This window comes from Nannospalax galili, unplaced genomic scaffold (assembly GCF_000622305.1).
Source record: "Nannospalax galili isolate Female #2095 unplaced genomic scaffold, S.galili_v1.0 scaffold1255, whole genome shotgun sequence".
NCBI classification, from domain to species: Eukaryota; Metazoa; Chordata; class Mammalia; order Rodentia; family Spalacidae; genus Nannospalax; species Nannospalax galili.
Window position 1 is genome coordinate 2,214,202 of NW_008336359.1, and position 12,854 is coordinate 2,227,055.

Below are 12,854 nucleotides of genomic sequence, written 5' to 3' on the forward strand. Positions count from 1 at the left end.
CAGGACAAATTTAAAGACTCAAGTCTGCCTGTGAGAGTCTAAAATGTCAGATGGATCATGTGCTCTTGTCATGAGTAGGAGTTAGATTCCAAGTCCTGCTTGTGTAGCTGTGTGTCCCTTTGGTAGTTTTTAGATGAATTGTCATCTCCTCTATGCCTTCTGTGTCCAGAGCCAGACAAGTCTGTCTTGTGAAAAGAGAAAGAGACGCCCAGTCTCCACTTGCAAGATGCACCTTGTGAATCTGACTCTTGTGGATTTGGCTCAGCAGTTTCTTCCCCCCCCCCACCTTGTTTTATCCACCCTTACCTGGTTCTCCCACTCCATTCCTTACGTGTTTTTCCAAGGCTGCAGCAAGCACTCCAGAAGCCTGTTCCTGTGTGTGACAGAAGCTCCAGGGGTGGGTGGGTTATGGGAACTGTGCAATCAGTTATAGCATAACTAGAAAGACCACTTTGGCCATTTGATAAAAGGAGTCTGTTCTTGGTGCTGCAAGCACGAAGGAGGCAACTTTGCCTGTCTCTAGTAGGCTTTCAGTTTTTCCCATCCTCTTCTGAAATGTCAAGAGCCTCTGAGATGTTCCCATCAGACTTAGGATAGATTTAGTAGAAGCTGGGTCATCAGGGTGTTAGCCAGTCTGGGGATCCTCCAGGATTGACAGCTGAATCTTGTGGTCTGGAAATGAGCTACTTTCAAGTCAATTGGTGTCTCTCCTCTGGATTGAATTGTAGTCTCATTAAGTCCCTACACTCCTCTCCATCTCTGAATGTGGGCCCCAACTAAGGGAGTTCCTTGTCATCTTATGTGGCCAAGGCTACCAGCAAGTTGAGCTTTGACCCTGCCACATCAGGATATCAAATGGAGTCTAATCTATAGCTCAAAACTGGCTTCATAAAAAGACAAAGGTTGAACTTCTTGTCTTCATATGGATGCTCTCACGTAGCCCAGGCTGGCTCGATCTCACTGTGTAGTCAACATGAACTTCTGATCCTCCTGCCTCCACCTCCCAAGTGCTAGCATATAGGAATGTACCACCATGCTGGGTTTATGTGGTGCTGGGGGATCAAATCCAGAGCTTTGCACATGCTAGGCTAGTACTCTGTCAACTGAGCTCCATCGTTGGTCCCCATTTTTTTTTTTTTGTCTTTTTGAGACAGGGTCTCCCTGTAGCCCCAGCTCTCCTGGAACTCACTATGTAGACCAGGCTGGCCTTGAACTCATAGAGACCTGCTTGCCTCTGCCTCCCAAGTGCTGGGACTACAGGCATGTGCAACCACATCCGGCTGTCCACATCTTTAAAAAGACTTATTTACTTTTATTTATTTATGTGTATGTAGGCCTGCATGAGTTTATGTGAACCACAGGTACCTGTGGAGGCCAAAAGAGAGCATCAGATCCTGTGGGACTGGAGCCACAGGCAGTTGTGAGACTCTTGATGTGGGTACTGGGAACTGAATGTGGGTCCTCTGCAAGAGCAGTAAAGCTCTTAACCACTGTGCCACCTCTCCAGCCACATAATCTGTAATTGCTAAGAAGAAAAGTAGCATCTAACATTTATTTAGCTCTTACCAAGCACTTTATATGAACAAATTAAATTGTCTCAGAAAGCCTATGAGCTGAGGCCAGAGATGTTTAAATATTTTGCACAAGATCACAAATCAGTATATGATAGTCAGTATTTAGCATCAGACAATAAGCCTAAAAACCTACAGCTAATGGGAAAAACACAGACTACAAAAATTCATTTGAAGATGCCCTCTCCACTAACAAAAGTAATGTGGAAGGGTGCAGAAATAACACAGTCAAAGTGGTCAGGTAATTATTGTAGCTTAACAGTGGATTGCAGAAATGAAGAACAAGAGGAGGGCTTGGAAGCTTGTTTATTGAATGTATAGCCCAGGCACATTATAATCCATCAGGAAATAATTTTGTCACCTTAACATGGCCCCCAAATTTATTTTATAAAGGAACAGTTATTTGGAAGTTTATTTTTGGTTTTGGTGCTGGAAATTGAATCCAGGATTTTGAACATGCTAAGCAGGTGTTCTACCGCTAAGGAATCCCGCCCCCTCGCCCTGCCCAGTCCCCATCCCTGGAAAACACTTCTAATCAATTTTAGAACTTCTCAGGTTGAGGTTTCAGCTGTGGAGGAGGTTCCAGAGAGAGCGTGGAACCTCGGTGCAGTTGCCAAGGAGAGGAACTTGTTGACAACCTAGGGAGGGAGTGGGAGGGAGGAGCCGGAAGAGGGAGGACAGGTAGAACAGGAAGTGTGCGTAGGAAGTAGACTAGTAGCTATAGCTGTAGGTTGGAAGAACCAGGGCAGGATTCTCTGGTGTCAGGATGGCAAGAAGGGACCTTAGAAGAATAGGAAAGTCCAATGAAGATTCCCCCAACCCAGAGTTGCATTATTTTATTAGGTGTGTGTGTGTGTGTGTGTGTGTAAGCAACAGTAAACTCGTTGTGATTCTTTTGTAAAATTATATTTATTTTTATTTTATGTGTATAATTGTATTACCTGGATGTATGTAAGTGCACCCGTGTTGTGCAATGCCCGTGGAGGTCAGAAAATGATGTCAGATTCCCCTGGAACTGGAATTATAGACAGTTGTTAGCTGTTATGTGGATGCTAGGAATTGAACTTGCGTGCTTTACAAGAGTGCTTTTAAATGCTGAGCCAACTCTCCAGCCCTCATTGTGATTCTTTAAGTAGAAGTTGCATGTATGATTGTTATGGAATTGTGTATCGACAGCAAAATGTTTTATAGGATATCCAATTTAGGGCTGGTGAGATGGTTCAGCAGGTAAAGGTGCTTTCTACCAAGCCTGATGACCAGAGTTCGATCATCAAAACTCACATGGTGGAACCAATTTCTGCAAGCTATACTCTGAACTCCACATATGAGCCATGGCATGCCCCCACACATAAACAAATAAATGTAAAAAAAAATGTAAAGATATTGAAATTACAGGAAAAATATAAAATCAAATTTTCTTCTTATACTTTAGGTAATATACCTAAGAATTAACATTTTCAATTTTTATTCAAGTGTCTCGGTTTCTGTTTTTTTTTAATCCTCTTAAAATTCTTTGACAATTCCATACATGTATATACTGAGTTTTGCACATTTTCAAGTTGCCTGTGTTCCAGTAAATAACCCCCTCCTCACGCTTGTGCAAGTAAACACAATTAAACTCAATGGACCAACAGGAAAAAAAAAAAAAAAAGACAGCTAGTAAAGACTAAACAGCCTACTATTCCCACATGCTTTAGAATCCTTTTGAGACCTTCTCTTTGTCATCAATTATTTGGAAAAGTTTATTAGGGAACCGTTAGTATAAAATTCTTTTCTCTTTATTTTGGTGGAAACTGGTGATGAAGCTGTGCAGGTAACCACAGCTGCTGTGAGCTTTCAGCTGCAGACTCCTGTCATGTCCAGGACGCTGTGTCACTCTGGTCCTCCCCAACTTTACTGCTACTATTTTATTTTGTTGACTGGACATAGCATCAAACCGTCCTCTAAACTCACATCTCTACACCCGTTGGTTAGTGCAGCTCTCAGATCTCTCAGGGGCGTTTCTTTGGGCAGTGGATGCGATGAATGCAAACTCACAACTGATCGAAGTGAAGCCAGTATCTGTGGGATACTCAGCCACGAACCTGACATCTGTATTACATCCCGCCTTTCAAGGCTCAAGGAAGAAAGACCAGAAAGAGTCTAACTGCCAGCTTTTAAGATGATCTGCTCCAGGGCTGGAGAGATGGCTCAGCGGTTAAGAACACTGGTTATTCTTGCAGAAGACCTGGGTTTGAATCCCAGCACAAATAAATGACTTGACACTGCAACTCAAGACTCTGGAAAGGCAAGAACAAATGAAATCCAAACTCAGCAGACAAGAAGAAATAACAGAAATCTGAGCATAAATGAATGAGCTAGAAGCAAAGAGAACAAAACAGAGAATAAAGAATCAACGAATCTGAGAGCCAGTTCTTTGAAAAGCTAAACAAGATAGATGGACCCTTGGCCTAACTAACAAAAAGAAAGAAAGAGCAAATCCAAATCAACAAAACCAGAGATGAAAGGGGAAACACTCACAATATACACCAAAAAGATCCAGAATATTATAAGGGAATACTTTAAAAAGCTATACTCTAAAGCTGGGTGTGGTGGCACACACCTTTAATCCCAGCACTCAGGAGGCAGAGGCAGGTGGACCTCTGTGAGCTCAAGACCAGCCTGGTCTACATAGTGAGTTCCAGGACAGCTGGGGCTACAGGGAGAGCCTGTCTCAAAAGAGACCAAAACAACAACAACAACAACAACAAAACCCCCAAACCCTATGCTCTATTAAATTTGAAAACCTAAAAGAAGTGGATGGATATCTAAAATCATGGGAACCACCAAAGCTAAACCAAGAAGAGATCAACAATTTAAACAGACCCATAACATAAAAGGAAATTGAAACAGTAATACAAAGCCTCCTGACTTAAAAAAGCCCAGGCCCAGATGAATTTACAGCTACCAGACATTTAAAGAATATCTGCAACTAATACTACTTAAATTATTCAAAAAGATAGAAACAGAGGGAGAACTCCCAAATTCCTTCTACGAAGCTAGCATCACTCTAATACCAAAACCAGGTAAAGACCAAAAAACAACCAAAAAAGAAAACTATAGACCCATCATATCTTTAATGAACATAAATGCAAAAATTCTCAAGCAAATACCTGCAAACCACATACAGATGCACATCACAAAGATCATCCACCATGATCAAGTAGGCTTTATTCCAGAGATGCAGGGATGGTTCAATAATGCAAGTCAATAAATGTCATAAATCATATAAATGGACTCAAAGACAAAAATCACATGGTCATCTCAATAGATGCAGAAAAGACCTTTGACAAAATTCAGCATGCATTCATGATAAAAGTCCTAAAGGGAATTGGACTGGAGGGAACATATCTCAACATAATTAAAGCTATATACAACAAACCCACTGCAACATCATTTTAAATGGGAAAAAAATGGAAGCATTCCCATTAAAATCAGGAGCCAGACAAGGCTGTCCACTGTCTCCACTCCTTTTCAACATAGTGCTTGAAACTCTTGCTAGAGCAGTAAGACAAGAGGAGGAAATTAAAGGAGTACTAATTAGAAAAGAAAAGGCCAAATTATCCCTTTTTGCAGATGATATGATGCCTAAGAGATCACAAAAATTACACCAGAAAACTCCTAGAACTGATTAACACTTTCAGTAAAGTGGCAGGTTACAAAATTAACCTACAGTAGCCTTTCTCTATACCAATAACAAGCAATCAGAGAAAGGGTACAGGGAAATACTTCCATTCAGAATAGCTTCAAAGAAAATAAAAAATCTTGGAATAAACCTGACCAAAGACATCAAAGATCTCTACAATGAAAAATTTAGATCTTTAAAGAAAGAGATTGAGGAAGCCACCAGGAGATGGAAGGACCTCCCATGCTCATGAATTGGAAGAATTAATACTGTAAAAATAACCATCATACCAAAAGCAATATATAGACTCAATGCAATCCCAATCAAAATCCTCATGACATATATCACAGAATTGTAAAAAAAAAAAATCCATCCTTAAATTCATATCGAAGTGCAAAAGACATGGATAGCCAAAGCAACCCTGAGCACAAAGAGTGATGCTGGGGGGATTACTGTACCAGATCTCAAACTATACTACAGAGCTATAGTCATAAAAACAGCATGGTACTGGCACAAAAATAGACACATAGATCAATGGAACATAAATGAAGACCCAAACATGAGTATACACAATTTCAGCTACCAGATATTTGAGAAAGGTGCCAAGAACACACAATGGAGGAAAGACAGCATCTTCAACAAATGGTGCTGGCCAAACTGGATCTCTACCTGTAGAAGGATGGAACTAGACTCTTATCTTTCACCTTGCATAAGAGTCAACTCCAAATGGATCAAAGACTCAATATGAAACTTAAAACTCTGAAACTGTTAGAAGAAAACATTGGCAGTAACCTTCAAGATATAGGTGTAGGAAAGGACTTTCTAAATCGGACACCAGTTGCTCAGAAATTAAGGTCAACTATCAATAAGTGGGACCTCATTAAACTAAAAAGCTTCTGTACAGCAAAAGAAACAATCAAGAAAGTGAAGAGAAAACCCACAGAGTGGGGAAAAATATCTTCACTAGTGACGCATCTGACAGAGGTTTAAAATCTAGAATCTATAAAGGACTCAAAAAACAAAAGATGCAAGAAAAGAAATGACCCAATTAAAAGATGGGCTAAAGATCTAAACAGAGAGTTCTTAAAAGAAGAAATGAAGATGGCTAAGAAACAGAAAGTATTCAACATTTTTAGTAATTAGGAAGGTGCAAATTAAAACCACCTTAATATTTCATCTTACCCCATTCATACTGGCTAAGATCAAGAGAACAAATGATAGCAAATGCTGGCGAGGATGTGGGGAAAGGGGAACGCTCATCCACTGCTGGTGGGATTGCAAACCCATGCAACCACTACAGAAAGCAGTGTGGAGAACCTTTAAAAATCCAAAAATGGGGCCTGTAGAGATGGCTCAGCGATTAAGAACACTGACTGTTCTTGCAGAAGACCCAGGTTCAAATCCCAGCACCCACACGGCAGCCAACAACTGTCCCTAACTCCAGTTCCAGGGGATCTAACAGCCTCTTCTGTTCTCCACAAGCATTGCATGACACTGGTGCACTTATTTATATGCAGGCATAACACTCCTATACATAAAATAAAAAATACTAAATAAAATATTTTTTAAAAAATCTAAAAATGAACCTACCATATGACCTGGTTACACCACTCATTGGCATATATCCAAAGGACTCATCCTATTGCAGAGATACTTGTACAACCATGTTTGTTGCTAATCTCTTCACAATAGCTAAGAGACGGAATAACAGACTCAGAAAAACAAAAGACATATGTTCTCCCTCATTTGTGGATCCTAGCACCAAATCCTTATAAGTGAGTACATATCCTGATGTAATTGCAGGAACCAGGAAAATGGAAGGGAACCAGGGAGTTAAAGGGAAAGAAGGAACCCGAGAGAGAAGAATAGTAGGAGACAGGTGTTGCTAAGGGAGAAATGTGTAAAAACGGGGTAGTTAAATGGGAGGGGGAGAAGGAGGGCTATACAAAGAACTATGAGAATAAAGGAGAAGTAGGAGCTCAAGAAAGGTGGGACCACAGCAGACAGAAATTATCAAGGGAGAAATGGGGAAAATGGGGACACTTTAAAGGGGAGGACGGGGAAGGAGGATAAGACAGGGAGAGAGAGAGGAGAGATAAATAGTGCCTAGCTAGTATAAAAAACCAGAGGGAATTGTATTAGTCTAAAACCTACTGAAAAACTACACATACAGCATCTCTACATGAGTCCGTGACTATAGCTAAAGATTACATAACAAGAAACAGTACTAAACAGGAGAAACCTTCCTTTGAGTTGTTGGCCAGGATAGTCCAAGAGACTCCCAAAATTATACAGGCTATTGCCCCAGTTCTTGATTGCCTCCAGAACTTGATGGTAAGACCCTATTTCTGAAGACAGGATATAGTTTGGAAACAGGGTTTGGAACAATGGAACTGGGATTGACCTGGAAGACACTTCTCCTGAAGTCTAGCTCTCCTAGCTTTGGAGAGTACTATGCAAGCTGGTAAGGGAGAACATCGATTGATCTAATCCCAGCTTCAAGGCCTAAAAGCCACATCAGTGACCAGCACAGCAAACAACATTGGTACAGTAGTGACACTTTTTTAAAAATATATTTTATTTATTATTTTTATTTTATGTGTACAAGTGTATTGCCTGCATGTATGTGAGTGTACTCATGTCGTGCAACGCCATGGAGGTCAGAAGAGGGCATTTGATTCCCCTGGAACTGGAGTTAAGGATGGTTTATAGCTACCATGTGGGTCCTGGGAATTGAACCCAGGTCCTCTGCAAGAGCAGTCAGTGCTCTTAACTGCTGAGCCATCTCTCTAGCCCCAGTAGTAGCACTTTTATCTTGGGGGTAAACAGCAGCTACCTAATTGGATTTAAAGCCCATTCAATGGGAGGAAGCTCATGGGCGGTATGCAAACGTAGCTGAAGAGGTCATAGATCTTAGAGAAAACTCCAAGGTTATCACATCCCCAGACAAATGTAATTTCTTACTATGTCCAAAATATGGATCCTTTAATTTATAGACAAGTATCGCAGTCACCACCCATCAAAGAAGCTTCTTTTTCAAGAGACAGAGATAATTATGTAGTTTCATAGCTGGTAACACACAGAGATTGTCTGTAAATTGCCCAAGCCTAAGTAGCACATCAGGATGCAACCTCTACACCTAGGACTCATGGAACATAGAACAAGGGACGAAGAGAACACTAATGCACCTTTCAATTCTCATCAATGAAGCTCCCTTATGCAACAGAAGGCCAGGAACACAAAAGGCCACGAATGGCCAAAACGTAGAGAATAAGAGTTGGCAGAGTATGGGTCCTTGGACGGAGTTCCTATATTAAAATCCACCCACCCAGGGCTCAGGGACCATTGTGGAAGAGGGGGTGGAAATATTGTATGGAAATAGTCCTATAGGCACCTGGGAACCTACAGCAATGGTGTCGGCATACACAAGACCCATGCAAACTCAAGCAGACAAAAAGCACAGAACTGTGGAAATAGACAACAGGCCCCCAAACCCAGCACAGAACTGTGGAAATGAACAGCAGGCCCCCAAGCCCAGCACAGAACTGTGGAAATGAACAGTAAATAAGAACATTTGCTGGGACCCGTCTCATACAAACTTACAGCAATGGTGTCAGCATGCACAAGACCCATGCAAACGTAGGCAGACAAAAACCCAGCACAGAACTGTGGATATGAACAGCAAGCCCCAATCTTAGTCGAAGAATTATTGGCATCTGATTACTGCTGGGTGAGGAAGAGCTGATCTTAAAGCTGATCTAGATAGGCTGACTGGATCCCAGTGGATAAACTTGCACTGAGGGACATCTGGGGACACTAGCATTATATGATAGGCCTTAATACAAATGACAGAATGTATGAACTCCAGTGGTGGGGGGGCTTTGGGAGGTGCCAAAGGGGAAGGGGATATAAAGATGATTTTCTGTATGAAATACATGAAAACTCAATAAAATTTTTTTCTCTCTCTCATATATATATATATATATATATATTATGTTGATTATGGGGTCATGATTATAAGTTGTTAGATAGCAAGATAAAAGTTTACAAGGGCTGGGGAGATGGCACAGCTGTTAAAGTCTCAGACTCACAACTTAAAGGTTTACAAAATAATATGTGCTAGATAGTTTCAGTTGTCAACATGACATACCTAGGTAGGGAGAGTCTCAACTGGGGAGTCGCCTCCATTGGGCTGACCTGTGGCCATGTCTGTGGGCATTGTCTAGATTGTTGAGTGATGTGGGAGGGCTCAGCCCACTGTGGTTGGTGCCACCCTGGGTGGGTGATCCTGTCTTGTGAAAGAAAGCAGGCCAGAAGAGCAAGCCAGTAAGCAGTGTACCTCCATGGTATGTGCTCCAGCTCCTGCCCTGGCGTTCTGTAAGCTAAAGGTGAAATAAAGCCTTGGTCAGTGTTTTTATCTCAGCAATGAAGAAGCAAACTCTAACAGGAGAGATATCTTTCATGCTATTTTTTTCTAATAATAAGCATAGGTAATTGTCATTTCCAAGGTGGAAATATGTTTTAAGTAAATAATAATTATTTTTATAAAATTCATGTAAAAATAGAGACAAATTCTGAAGTAGAAAAATCCATCTCATGAAGCCATGGCCCTGGAAGCATTCTGGTGCACTGTCTTAATCTTGCCCCCAACACTGAATGTATCATGGGCATTTTCCATCTCATGAAAACGATGATTGGAAATTCTTGACTAAATATAGATGGAAATATAAAGTGTCTTGTAGCTCACATTAATGAAAATATAAATTTGAACTTAAGTTTAAACTTGGATTTATTTTTGAAGTGTATTGTTTTTTATTTGATAATATTCTAACAACTGATGCATTAACAAAAGATATGTGTACCAGTCAAGATGTTCTTATTTTTGCTGCAGTGAAAACCCCCAAATTCCAACAGCTTAAGGTAACAGATTTCTTTCTCTCCGGCTTTCATTTCTGTCTGGTTGGTAAGGGGGCGCTGCTCATTGAAATCCTTGAAGGACCCCCAGCTCACAGAACTACCACTGTCCCAAAAGTTCTTGTCACCATGTGAAGAAAGTTCTAGAGACTTCTACATTGGCAATGAAATGCTTGGTCCAGTAAGTGACATCTACTCAAAACTCACTGGCCAGTTGGACTTCATCAACTTAAAAACTGTGTTTCAAAGGGCACCATGAATAATGAGAAAATAAACAGAGCTAAGGATGTAGCTCAGTTGGTAGAATGCTTGGCTAGCATGCATGAGGCCCTGGGTTCGATCCCTAGCACTGCATAAACCCAGTAGGGTGGGGCACCCCTGAGTCAGTCCTGGCTACATAGCAATTTCAAGTCAGCCTGGGTTATAGGAGAGCCTGCCTCAAAAAGAATTCAAAAGTTTAAACTTTTGGTGAGAAAATAGAGCTAGGTGTGGAGGGACACAGCTATAATTCTGGCATTTGGGAGGATGAGGCAGGAGGATATTGAGTTAAGGTCAGAGTATATAGGCTCCATATACTCTGCTTTAAAAATAGAGAGAGACAGAGAGACAGAACAATCAACAGAATAACAAGATTTTTTCGAATATTGTGTCTGATTAGGGGTTGGAGCTAGAGCAGTAAAGTACTCTTTCAATTTCTCCTCAGAACACATACCAAAGGCATGAAAACATGCTCACCATGGCCAACCATCAGAGGGACACAGTCATTTCACACCAATCAGAATGGCTGAAATAAAAAAGAAATGTAGGAGCTGGAGAGATGGCTCAGCGGTTAAGAGCGTTGGCTGCTCTTGCAGAGGACCCAGGTTCAATTCCCAGCACGACACGGCAGCTGACAACCATCCCAGTTCCAGGGACTACAGTGCCCTTTTCTGATCTCTGAGGGCAGTGGGTGACAGAGGTCCACTTATACACATGCAGGCAAAACACTCATATGCATGAAATAAAATAGTTTTCAAAAGAAATGTAACCAAAGAAGGCCCTAAATAAACACTCTAGTTGCACATATTTTTAGCTGACTCTAAAAACTGGCAACTCTGGAGGTGATGCAGCCCAGCGATTTATTATTTGCCGCCTACTAACTTGCTGTAGACCACACCTCTAACCAAAGCCACTTAAAAGGTTAAAACTTCCGTCAGAAGTTGCCCGGTGAAGTTCCTTTTGCTGTCTTCCCCTGTTCTCCGATTAAAGACGTCCTTTTTATCCTAGAGATGAACTGCACTTAACTATTACTGAGAAAAGGAACAAAAAGGCACGAGTTGTAGAACTTCTGACTTTTCTTTAGCTCTATAGAACGCAGAAATCCAGTGACCTATAGATAAGTGTCCCCCATGTCAGACAAGCAGACCATTTGTAGCTTCTCTTAAATTTGTAACTGACCTGGAATATCTGATGTGTCTTCCCAAGAGCAAGATGGACTTTGTTGGCAATAGCCACCCCTTCCTCCTCCCTCTCCCATTCCTCTTCTTCTCCCCACTTCCTTCCCCCATCTCTTCTTTTGTGGTGCTTGGAATGGAACTCAGGACCTTGCACATGCTAAGGAAGTGCTCCACCACTGAGCTCTACCACATCCAAAGCCATTTTCTCTGGCCTGTTAGCCTTCCAAATGAATCTTCCTCGCTGCAACAACGTGTACTCAAGTCACTGGCCTTTTTGAGTGTCAAACAACAAACCTGGATTTCCAGTTACAGAAAGACAATAATTCGCAGTTACAAATGTTCCTTTGTATACTGCTGGTGAAATAAAAAATGGCGAGCCCCTTTGAAAGCATTCTGACATTCCCCCAAAGGTTAAACATAGTTACCATATGATTTAACAATTCCAGTCCTTGGCACATGTACTCCCCTACCCCTAATTGAAAACTTGAACATGAATATTCATAGCAGCTTTATTCATAATAGCCAAAAAGTGAGAATAATTCAAATGTCTGTTAACTGGTAAATGGATAAGCAATATGTGGTATATCCACACAATGGAATATTATTCCACCCTGACAAGGAATAAAGTATTGGCATGTATTACAATATGAATGAATTTTGAAATCAGCATCCTAAGTGAAAAGGTTAGACACAAAAGACTTCATATTCTATGATTCCATTTACACAAAAATATCCAGAATTCAGGGCTGGGCATGGTGACACATGCTTGGGAGACAGAGGCAGGCAGATCTCTGTGAGTTCAAGGCCAGCCTGGTCTACATATGCATTCCAGGTCAGCTGGGGATACAGAGAGACCCTGTCTCAAAAAGAACCCCCCCCAAAAAACCCAGAATGTTGTGTTTGTCGGGGATACACAGATGAGGCAATGGGAAGTGACTGTTAATGGGTGTGAGATTTCTTTCTGGGGTGATGAAAATTTTATGGAATTAGTTCTAATGTTGAACAACATTGTGATTATACTAAAATCCCCTGAATTGTGTATTAGTTACCTTTAAATGGCTATGACCCAAATGCCTGAAAGGCCAGCTTCAAAAGATGAAAGATTTCTTTTGGCTCACGGGTCAGAAGGTACAGTCCGTGGTTACCTGATTCCATGTGCTTGGGCAGCAGGAGTGCGGAGAAAGACAGCTATTCATTCGTGGCAGAACAGAAGCAGAGGGAGGAACAGGAAGGGGCAAGGGACAGACACCCTCATGACCTACCCTGGTG